The sequence below is a fragment of the Bacillus rossius genome, chromosome 6 (assembly GCF_032445375.1).
Source record: "Bacillus rossius redtenbacheri isolate Brsri chromosome 6, Brsri_v3, whole genome shotgun sequence".
Lineage (NCBI taxonomy): Eukaryota > Metazoa > Arthropoda > Insecta > Phasmatodea > Bacillidae > Bacillus > Bacillus rossius.
In genome coordinates this window covers 84272752-84286079 of record NC_086334.1, presented here as the reverse complement: position 1 = coordinate 84286079, position 13328 = coordinate 84272752, and positions in this window count along the sequence as shown.

The window sequence follows — 13328 nt, the reverse complement described above, 5'->3', positions numbered from 1 at the left end:
CAGACACACTGACAGACAGACTGACAGACAGACTGACAGACAGACTGACAGACAGACTGACAGACAGACTGACAGACAGACTGACAGACAGACTGACAGACAGACTGACAGACAGACAGACACACAGACTGACACACAGACTGACACACAGACTGACACACAGACTGACACACTGACAGAATGACAGACACACTGTCACATTGACAGACTGACAGACACATTGACAGAATGACAGACACACTGACACACTAACAGACAGACTGACGGACACAGCAAGACTGACACACAGACTGACTGACAGACACATGGACCGACTGAGAGACTGAGACACACTGACAGACCGACTGAGAGACTGACGGACACACTGAGAGACTGACTGACACACTAACAGACTGACGGACACACTGACCGACTGAGAGACTGACAGACACACTGACAGACTGACAGAGACTGACGGACACACTGACAGACTGACAGACACACTGACACACTGACAGACACATTGACAGAATGACAGACACACTGACACACTGATAGACAGACTGACAGACACACAGAGAGACTGGCGGACACACTGACACTGACAGACACACTGACAGTTATACTGACAGACTGACAGACACATTGGCAGAATGACAGACACACTGTCACACTGACAGACGCACTGACAGACAGGCTGACAGACACATTGACAAAATGACAGACACACTGACACACTGATAGACAGACTTACGGACACACTGACACACTAACAGACACTTTGACAGAATGACAGACACACTGACACACTGAAAGACTGACTGACAGACACACAGAGACTGACGGACACACTTTCAGACACATTCATAGAATGACAGACACACTGACACACTGATAGACACACTGACAGACACACTGAGAGACTGGCGGACACACTGACACACTGAAAGACACACTGACAGACTGACAGACACATTGACAGAATTACAGACACACAGACACACTGATAGACTCAAACACAGAGAGAATGACACACAGACAGACAGACACACAGACTGACACACAGACTGACACACAGACTGACACACAGACTGACACACAGACTGACTGACACACAGACTGACAGACAGACTGACTGACTCGCACACAAACAGACACACATACAGACACACAGACAGACACACAGACTAACTGATACACAATGACTGACAAACTGACTGACACACAATGACAGACACACTGACAGACTGACGGAAACACTGACAGACTGACGGACACACTGACAGTATGACAGACTGACGACACACTGTCAGTCTGACAGACACTTGCAGTCTGACACACTGACAGTCTGACAGACACACTTGCCGTCTGACAGACACACTGACAGACTGACAGACACACTGACAGACTGACAGACACATTGACAGAATCACAAGACACACTGACACACTGTAAGACACACTGACACACTGACAGACTGACAGACACATTGACAGAATGACAGACACACTGACACACTGATAGACAGACTGGCAGACTGACAGAATCACACAATGACAGATAGACTGACAGAATCACACACAGCCAGACAGACTGACAGACTGACAGAATCACACACAGACAGACACACAGAGAGACTGAAACACTGACACACAGACTGGCACATAGACTGACACTTAGACAGACATTCACACTGACAGACAGACTCACACACAGACTAACACACAGACACACTGACAGACAGACTGACAGACACACTGAGAGACTGACGGACACACTGACAGTATGACAGACTGACGACACACTGACAGTCTGACAGACACTTGCAGTCTGACACACACTAACAGTCTGACAGACACACTTGCAGTCTGACAGTCACACTGACAAACTGACAGACTTTCAGACACACTGACAGACTGACAGACACATTGACACACTGACAGACACACTGACAGACACACTGACAGACTGAAAGACACATTGACAGAATGACAGACACACTGACCAAATGATAGACAGACTGGCAGAATGACAGAATCACACACTGACAGACATACAGACTGACAGACTGACAGAATCACACACAGACAGACAGATTGACAGACTGACAGAATCACACACGGACAGACACACAGAAAGACTGAAACACTGACACACAGACTGGCACACAGACTGACACTTAGACAGACATACACACTGACAGACAGACAAACACACAGACAGACTCACACACAGACAGACTCACACACAGACTGACACACAGACAGACTGTTACACAGACAGACTGACACACAGACTGACAGACAGACTGACAAACTCACACACGGACAGACACACTGTCTGTCAGTGTGTCTGTCATTGTGTCTGTCCGTCAGTCTGACTGACAGACACACTGAGAGACTGACGGACACACTGAGAGACTGACGGACACACTGACAGACACACTTGCAGTCTGACAGACACACTTGCAGTCTGACAGACACACTGACAGAAACACTGACAGACACACTGACAGACACATTGACAGAATGACAGACACCAAATTTATTTTATTTTTATTTTTGTTGCAGAAATACACAGATGAGAAATATAATGTAATGAAAGTCTGAAGTTCTTAATTTTTTATAAGACAAAAATCTGGGAATCCAAATTCCACTCACTACCAGAATTAAAAATTGTAAAATAAAATTTAAAATTAATTCTTTTGTAAATAAAAGGCAACTAGCCAAAAATACAATCATGGGCAACTTTCAATGTTACAATAAAAAGTTGTTAAAATAAAGTTGTTAGAATAACAAAAGTTTTACCTCTTCATTACTCTTGTTTTGCTCTGTTTCAGCCACAGGCAGATTGTATCCTTCATCTCAATATGGGTAACTTTATGAAGTTTCAGGACAGCAGCTGCAAAAACCAATAAATAAATAACATACCAGCCATATTCACAATAAAGATTAACTCACACACTTTATCCCCCAAATTTTAGATTATATCTAGCAAGAGCAGATCCAAGAATACTGCACTTTTAATTAAGCTGTGCACAACAATTTTGGTCAATTACTTAAACGCCTTTTTTCTAACGTCCAAAAGATGCATTAATAAATTTATTATTAGAAAAAGACCAAGAAATTCTAAAGTTATGTCTCTTAGCCCTCATTTAATAATTATAATGGTATCTTTGTCTCGTAAGGAAACTTAGGGAGACAGGATTGGATTTATATAGAATATTGTGGAAGCAAGAGTACAGGACTTTAATAACATCATATAAAAGCGAAAATGAGATAGTAAGGCCACGTCCAGAGAATGGGAAGAGAGAGGCAGACTAGGCATCAAGAAAGAAGACCTACATGACAACACTATTCTAACTAATGGATGTCCCTGCATTTTATGTACAGTGGTTGGCATGAAAACGAAATGCAGTAGAACCGACCCAGCCTATAATACCAGATAAGCAAGTTTCCAGGCTACAAAAAATTCCTACAAATTCAACAAAGCACATGACTTACATTTCATAGTTACTAATTGCAACTGTTCTGTAATAAGGAATTTGTGATAATTCAAAGAAATTACAGTTGCTTGATTTCAGTTTTAACAACTAGGCCTACATAGAAAATACTATAACATATATGTAGATGGTTTGTTAGGTTAATTTAATTATTATTAGTAATTCATAATCAAATTCATGATTTAAAATTATTTTTGATAAATATATCTAAACTTCTTATTAAAACTCTGTAATAGTGCAGCTAAACTATTTAATGTATCCTGTTTTGAATACACCCTGTTATGGAATACTTAGACAGACGCACTGACAGACAGACTGACACTCAGACTGACTGACACACAGACTGACTGACACACAGACTGACTGACACACAGACTGAGACACAGACTGACACACAGACAGACTGAAACACAGACAGACTGACAGAAAGACTGACAGACAGACTGACAGACTGACAGACTGACAGACACATTGACAGACTGACAGACACATTGACAGAATGACAAGACACACTGACAGACACACTGACACACTGTTAGACAGACTGGCAGACTGACAGACTCACACACAGACAGACACACAGCAAGACTGACAGGTAAAATGACAGACTGTCAGACACACTGACCAACTGACAGACACATTGAGAGACTGACGGACACACTGACAGAATGACAGACACACTGACAGAATGACGGACACACTGAAAGAATAACAGACACAATGACAGACTGACAGACACAATGACAGACTGACTCACTGGCAGACACACTAACAGACTGACAGGCTCACTGACAGACACATTGACAGAATCAAAAGACACACTGACAGAGAGACTGACAGACACACTGACAGACTGATAGACACATTGACAGAATGACAGACACACTGACACACTGATAGACAGACTGGCAGACTGACAGAATCACACAATGACAGATAGACTGACAGAATCACACACAGTCAGACAGACTGACAGACTGACAGAATCACACACAGACAGACACACAGAGAGACTGAAACACTGACACACAGACTGGCACACAGACTGACACTTAGACAGACATTCACACTGACACACAGACTGGCACACAGACTGACACTTAGACAGACATTCACACTGACAGACAGACTCACACACAGACTAACACACAGACACACTGACAGACAGACTGACAGACACACTGAGAGACTGACGGACACACTGACAGTATGACAGACTGACGACACACTGACAGTCTGACAGACACTTGCAGTCTGACACACACTGACAGTCTGACAGACACACTTTCAGTCTGACAGTCACACTGACAGACTGACAGACTGACAGACACACTGACAGACTGACAGACACATTGACAGAATGACAGACACACTGACCAAATGATAGACAGACTGGCAGAATGACAGAATCACACACTGACAGACAGACAGACTGACAGACTGACAGAATCACACTCAGACAGACAGATTGACAGACTGACAGAATCACACACGGACAGACACACAGAGAGACTGAAACACTGACACACAGACTGGCACACAGACTGACACTTAGACAGACATACAACCTGACAGACAGACTCACACACAGACAGGCTCACACACAGCCTGACACACAGACAGACTGTTACACAGACAGACTGACACACAGACTGACAGACAGACTGACACACAGACTGACAGACAGACTGACAAACTCACACACAGACAGACACACTGTCTGTCAGTGTGTCTGTCATTGTGTCTGTCCGTCAGTCTGACTGACAGACACACTGAGAGACTGACGGACACACTGACAGACACACTTGCAGTCTGACAGACACACTTGCAGTCTGACAGACACACTGACAGACACACTGACAGACACATTGACAGAATGACAGACACCAAATTTATTTTATTTTTATTTTTGTTGCAGAAATACACAGATGAGAAATATCATGTAATGAAAGTCTGTAGTTCTTAATTTTTTATAAGACAAAAATATGGGAATCCAAATTCCACTCACTACCAGAATTAAAAATTGTAAAATTAAATTCAAATTTAATTCTTTTGTAAATAAAAGGCAACTAGCCAAAAATACAATCATGGGCAACTTTCAATGTTACAATAAAAAGTTGTTAAAATAAAGTTGTTAGAATAACAAAAGTTTTACCTCTTCATTACTCTTGTTTTGCTCTGTTTCAGCCACAGGCAGATTGTATTCTTCATCTCAATATGGGTAACTTTATGAAGTTTCAGGACAGCAGCTGCAAAAACCAATAAATAAATAACATACCAGCCATATTCACAATAAAGATTAATTCACACACTTTATCCCCCAAATTTTAAATTATATCTAGCAAGAGTAGATCCAAGAATACTGCACTTTTAATTAAGCTGTGCACAACAATTTTGGTCAATTACTTCAATGCCTTTTTTCTAACGTCCAAAAGATGCATTAATAAATTTATTATTAGAAAAATACCAAGAAATTCTAAAGTTATGTCTCTTAGCCCTCATTTAATAATTATAATGGTATCTTTGCCTCGTAAGGAAACTTAGGGAGACAGGATTGTAATTATATAGAATATTGTGGAAGCAAGAGTACAGGACTTTAATAACATCATAGAAAAGCGAAAATGAGATAGTAAGGCCACGTCCAGAGAATGGGAAGAGAGAGGCAGACTAGGCATCAAGAAAGAAGACCTACATGACAACACTATTCTAACTAATGGATGTCCCTGCATTTTATATACAGTGGTTGGCATGAAAACAAAATGCAGTAGAACCGACCCAGCCAGTAATACCAGATAAGCAAGTTTCCAGGCTACAAAAAATTCCTACAAATTCAACAAAGCACATTACTTACATTTCATAGTTACTAATGGCAACTGTTCTGTAATAAGGGAATTTTGATAATTCAAATAAATTACAGTTGTTTGATTTCAGTTTTAACAACTAGGCCTACATAGAAAATACTATAACATATATGTAGATGGTTTGTTAGGTTAATTTAATTATAATTAGTAATTCATAATCAAATTCATGATTTAAAATTATTTTTAATAAATATATCTAACATTCCTATTTAAACTCTGCAATAGTGCAGCTAAACTATTTAATGTATCCTGTTTTGAATACATCCTGTTATGGAATACTTAGTTTAGTAATTATAGACATTAAAGTGAAATAATTTTCAGATATTTTGAACATCTGGTATTACTTAAGATTGGCCCCTTTTTCGTAAAAATTAAGATTTAAAAAATCTGAAACAACTTTCATTACGTGCATAAATATTTCCTGTTTTTATAGCAAAAACGCGTATTACGAAATTCCTTCCCGTTTCGGAGAAATAAATGTTTGCATGAAGATTTACAATACCTGTTCCTTAACGCGCCAACGGACATTTGTTTTCATTGTTTGTATGGCCGTGAGCGTGGTTTTTAGACGTTTTCAAAGGGTATTTTTTCTTTTGGAGAATGTAGTCACGTGGCAGGCAAATTTTAAAATCTATTCAAACAGTGTTGTATTTCTTTAAATAGGGCCTACAGCACTTCGAACGGCAATTTGCACTATTAAATGTTGCGGCCGTTAACGGGAATACGTCAATTTAAATCCTCATAAATTCTGATATTGATATGGCTAACTGTCTGGGTACCAGAGAACTATGTGGCAGATGTTCCTTGGACATATTAGATTTTGTACACAATTGATTTTTTTATAATGCACAACAAACCCTGTAGATGCAACGGCTGCCATGATAATTTTTGTTTACGTTCATTTATATTACATACACGACCATGTTCTTAAATAAAAACAAGCATTAAGTGACTGACCTCACCCAACCTAACCCTTCACATTTTAATTTTTTTTTAATTTTTGACTGATCCCGGGGTTTTACTGGCAACGAAGGATTTGTACCCGACTACAATATATTTATGTTAGTTTTGAACGTTTAAAATATTATGTTAAATGTTACTTTCGGTTAGGTCAGGTTATGATAGGTTAGGTCAGGTTAGGTTGGGTTAGATCAGTCATAATAATTATGCTTGTTTTTATTTATGAAAATTGTTGTAAATATAATATAAATGTAGGTAAACAACAACCAAATGGCAACTACCGCCATCAATGGTCATATTTTATAATGTAAACAATAAATGGTAATTACTCCGAAACGGTAAGGAATTTGGTATGTGCGCCTTTGCTTAAAAAATAGAGTAATATTTTTGCACTTAATGAAAGTTGTTTCAGATTTGTATCTTAATTTTTACGGAAAAGGCGCCAATCTTAATAAATACCGAACATATTTTAGTGAGAAACCCCTAGTACTAAGTTGGGTTTATAAACTACGCAAGAAATGCCAGATGCTAAAGTTATATAATTTTATTGGTAAACTACCCAAAAGGCAAAAACATAATGCAGGTATTGGCCAAATTTCAACTCCTTGTATTTCTGCTTGCATTTCTGTCTTTCGTATTTGAAGTAAAGTATTCCAAAATTTCTTAAAATTGCAAAAGTTGTGAGCATAGAGTTCCAAAATGGTTTTATTTAAAGGTAACTTTTTAATTTTTAAAATTTGTAGTTACAGAAAATAACACTTTCAAAACCAATTATTGAAAATTGATTTTTTAAGTGTAAGAGAAGGCGTGCCGCCTTAACTTCGCCACCAATAAAGACGATAAACAAACAAACAAACAAACAATAAATGCATGCGGTAGATTGTTTCAAAAATTATATACACCCCCTTCTGAGACACACTGAACACTGACACACACACACACTGACTGACACACAGACACACTGACTGACTGACACACAGACACACTGACTGACTGACACACAGACACACTGACTGACTGACACACAGACACACTGACTGACTGACACACAGACACACTGACACACAGACACACTGACTGACTGACACACAGACACACTGACACACAGACACACTGACACACAGACTGACTGACACACAGACTGACTGACACACAGACTGACTGACACACAGACTGACTGACACACAGACTGACTGACACACAGACTGACTGACACACAGACTGACTGACACACAGACTGACTGACACACAGACTGACTGACACACAGACTGACTGACACACAGACTGACTGACACACAGACTGACTGACACACAGACTGACTGACACACAGACTGACTGACACACAGACTGACTGACACACAGACTGACTGACACACAGACTGACTGACACACAGACTGACTGACACACAGACTGACTGACACACAGACTGACTGACACACAGACTGACTGACACACTGACTGACTGACTGACTGACACACTGACTGACTGACTGACTGACTGACTGACACACTGACTGACTGACTGACTGACACACTGACTGACTGACTGACTGACACACTGACTGACTGACTGACTGACACACTGACTGACTGACACACTGACTGACTGACACACTGACTGACTGACACACTGACTGACTGACTGACACACTGACACACTGACTGACTGACACACTGACTGACTGACACACTGACTGACTGACACACTGACTGACTGACTGACACACTGACTGACTGACTGACACACTGACTGACTGACTGACACACTGACTGACTGACACACTGACTGACTGACACACTGACTGACTGACACACTGACTGACTGACTGACACACTGACTGACTGACTGACACACTGACTGACACACTGACTGACACACTGACTGACTGACACACTGACTGACTGACTGACACACTGACTGACTGACTGACACACTGACTGACTGACTGACACACTGACTGACTGACTGACTGACTGACTGACTGACTGACTGACACACTGACTGACTGACTGACACACTGACTGACTGACTGACTGACTGACTGACTGACTGACTGACTGACTGACTGACACACTGACTGACTGACTGACACACTGACTGACTGACTGACTGACTGACTGACTGACTGACTGACTGACTGACTGACTGACTGACTGACTGACTGACTGACTGACTGACTGACTGACACACTGACTGACTGACTGACACACTGACTGACTGACTGACACACTGACTGACTGACTGACACACTGACTGACTGACACACTGACTGACTGACACACTGACTGACTGACACACTGACTGACTGACACACTGACTGACTGACACACTGACTGACTGACACACTGACTGACGGACACACTGAGAGACAGACTGACACACTGAGAGACAGACTGACACACACTGACACATGGACAACTGACAGACGGACTGACACACTAACACACATATGGTCACCCTTAGGATTTAAAATATTTATTATAAATTTAAAAAAAATAATGGGTGCATCATTCCGCTTGGTGCAAAAGTTTAAGGAGACCCTTGTCTACAACATCCATATTCAGAACCGGGTGACATGGCACCATATTTTACCAGTAACACAGCATAGCATTCTATGTGCTTCATATATGGTCACCCTTGGGATTTAAAATATTTATAATAAATTTAAAAAAAAGGGTGCACCATTCTGCTTGGTGCAAAAGTTTAAGGAGACCCTTGTCTATAGCATCCATATTACAGAACGGGGTAACATGGCACCATATTTTACCAGTAACACATCCTATTATTTGATGTTGTTCATATCTGGTCAACAGTATAATTAAAAAGCTTATTATAAAATAAATTAATGTTTCAATATTCCTGCTGTACACGTGCTTTCCTCTGACAGGCCGTAGACTATCTTCTTGTTCTCAACTTTTATAATTCGAGACCTAGAATTCCCCAACTCAATTTTCGCCTCCTGTGTAGTGTATTTGTAACGATGATCTTATTTATAGACTCTTCTCAAATTATAATAAACACATCACAGAGTCCCTAAATCTATAACGTTATTACAAGAAATTATTTATCTACTAAACTTTATTTGGTTAATCCAACATATATATTAAAAAAAGATATCTAAGTATACTAACCCTGATATGTACACAATATAATATGTTCTGTTCTTATTTGTTAGCTAATGTAACAATACAGTTAGTAGATCCTACATTATGAACTATAGTAGATTTTATTTTGTCATTTGTTACTTTTTTGGTGCTTGTTTGTTTTTGTGTTTGGTAGCTATCACCTTGGTTCATTGCTGTTGATAGTTTTCTCACAACATTAAAAAAAAATAATAATTATGAACAAATAAAATTATAATGGCATTTGTATTCTTACCTACATTGGATTTCAATACTACCATTGTTTCTATGAACACAATCAAAATGGCTGTTACCTACTGCATACAGTGTAGGCCTAAATAACAGTATGCTATTAGATTGAACTCTCAGTCCAGCATTGGTAATAATATATGTACCTTTGATTTTATACTTGTAACCTGTTTATATACGCTTTATGTTAGCTTCACCTGTATGTTTGTATGTATGTTTGTAACCAATTCCTTTGGGTGCGATTTTGACCCACTTTAAACGGCTAGATTTCATTCAATCTTTGTAGATTTATCAAGGACAGATGACAATAGACTAATTTGATAAGATAATTCCATTAATCTATTTGCATAATAAGATTTTTGTCAATTCATTGGTAAAATGAAACAAAGATATATATCTAAAGAAAACCATTTCGCTCATGTGTGAACTCTTTTCTTTCAGTTTGTCTTTGGCGCAATATAAACAAAGCCTACTAACTATTGTGACATTTAATTAAATGAACAGTGAGAGTGGGTTATGATTATTGTGAACAATATACTTTCTTGAAGAGAATATTATCTATATTTGTAAAATACCATATGCGTAACCTCAATAGCTACACCTGATAAGCAGAATTTTTGAAATTCCACTCGAACACCAACCTGCTAATCTACACCAAGCAGTTACAAATACTCCAAACTATGCTAAGGTCAGTAAATCATTAAATAAAATACATCAAACACGGAAAATATGGTTAAGTTTGACATATGATATATCAAAAAACATATTTGGATAGAGAGCAAAACTTACAGTTTAAGGATTTTACCTGGAAGAAATTGAGGGGAAAAAAAACACTTTTATTAATAAATAAATTAAACTAAAAAGTAGAATATTAATAATAGTTTAAAAAACTAAAAAACACGCTTTACATAGGAAACCAAACTGAAAAATAGAAAATAAATTTTAATAAATTTGAATTAAGAATAGTGTAAAAATTTTTTATAAATATAAATTAATAATAATGTAAATAAGAAAATAATGTATTTAATTTTAAAAAAAAGTGTGGTGTGCTTTTTAAGATATTATCGAAATGATAATCCTTCTACCCATATTTGTTAATAAAATATTTATAACTATTGGCACCATGTACCCCACGCTTGTCATACGGCCTGTCTAGAGAGACGTTTCGTTGTAAGGCCAACTATCCAATTGTCAGAAGGTAAAGAGAGAAATGAAATATATATTTTTTTAGTTTAAAATCCTTTTTTTTTTTTTCATCGGCCAAGGTTCAAACCGAGGACTGAAATCGATTGATTCAATCGATATATTATTTGGCTAATTTTATAATATTTTGTCGATTTTTTCTAGATTATTTATTTAATAAGTACAGAATTTCAATATGGCGACCAAACCTACATCTGCGGCTCACTGGAAGCTGATAGATCAGGACAGTAAATATAAAATTTTTGCATTTTTAAATGAATTTAATTAAATTAAAATTAAATTTTTAACATAAAACTTTATTTGTATCAGTCAAGGGTTGAACCAAAGACTTAAATCAATCGGGTCAATCATTACATTAATGGGCGATTTTTTTTATAATTTTTGGAATAATTTCCGGATATATAGGTTAATAATTACAGAATTACAATATGACGGCTATGATGTCCGAAAAGATGGCGGAAGTGACAACATTGTTGCAATAAATGCTCCTGCACTCTTGCCAACACAGCAGTAGCGCTCTATAGTAAACGGCTGGACACTAACGTGCCTGGTAGCAAGAACTGAAAACAAAGATGGTGGCAGCGCCCTCTAGCATATGGTTGGTGTACTACGTGACACTCGCGCTCCTATTATTGTGAATTGAAAACAAGTATGGCAGCAGTTCCCTCTAACAAATTCTGCTATTTTTATTTCATCATATTGAAAAAAATTACAAGTCCGAATATGCGACATTTTTTATATATACCTTATATAATTCTCAGTCTGTTAAATGTCTCGATGGTCATGTGGTAAAAGGCGTATGTTTCTAATCCAGAGTTCCGAACTGCCATGGTTCGAATCACCTAACTGCCAATGTATACAGTATAAAAAATTAAATTTAATATGTCGTCAAGGGTCATAACCTCATTAGTAGGTAATGGAACATCGAACTTATGTACATGAGACAGAGAGTAGCTGACACACACTAGGAAAAAATAGCAGAAACAAAAATGGTAGACATTACATAATACAATATGACGACCTCCAGTAGAAGAAAGAAAAGAAAGATGACAACTTCAGGCAGATAAAAACAAGCTAATGGAAAAACCAGATTGCGGCCGTAACGAATTGGGGCATTCGATTTTAAGATGGTGGAAAGTTTCAGAACAAAATAGTATATTCCAATATGGCGGCGAGATCATAGTCAAGGTCATTCAAGATGGCCACCGTGATGTCACAATCCAAGATGGCGGACTCTAAACACACTACGCACCGACTTCAGTTTCCGGACATACATTTATACACTTCTCATACGGAATGTTAGAAAAAAAGTTTATTTTGAATGCATACTGGCGTGAACTTCTTATTCATTACAAATACTTTTTTGTTAAGAATTCTTTAAAAATATATCAAAAGGAGTTTTGTGTGTTTCAAGGGAAAGGACCTACTGTTAATTTCAGCTGCAAAAA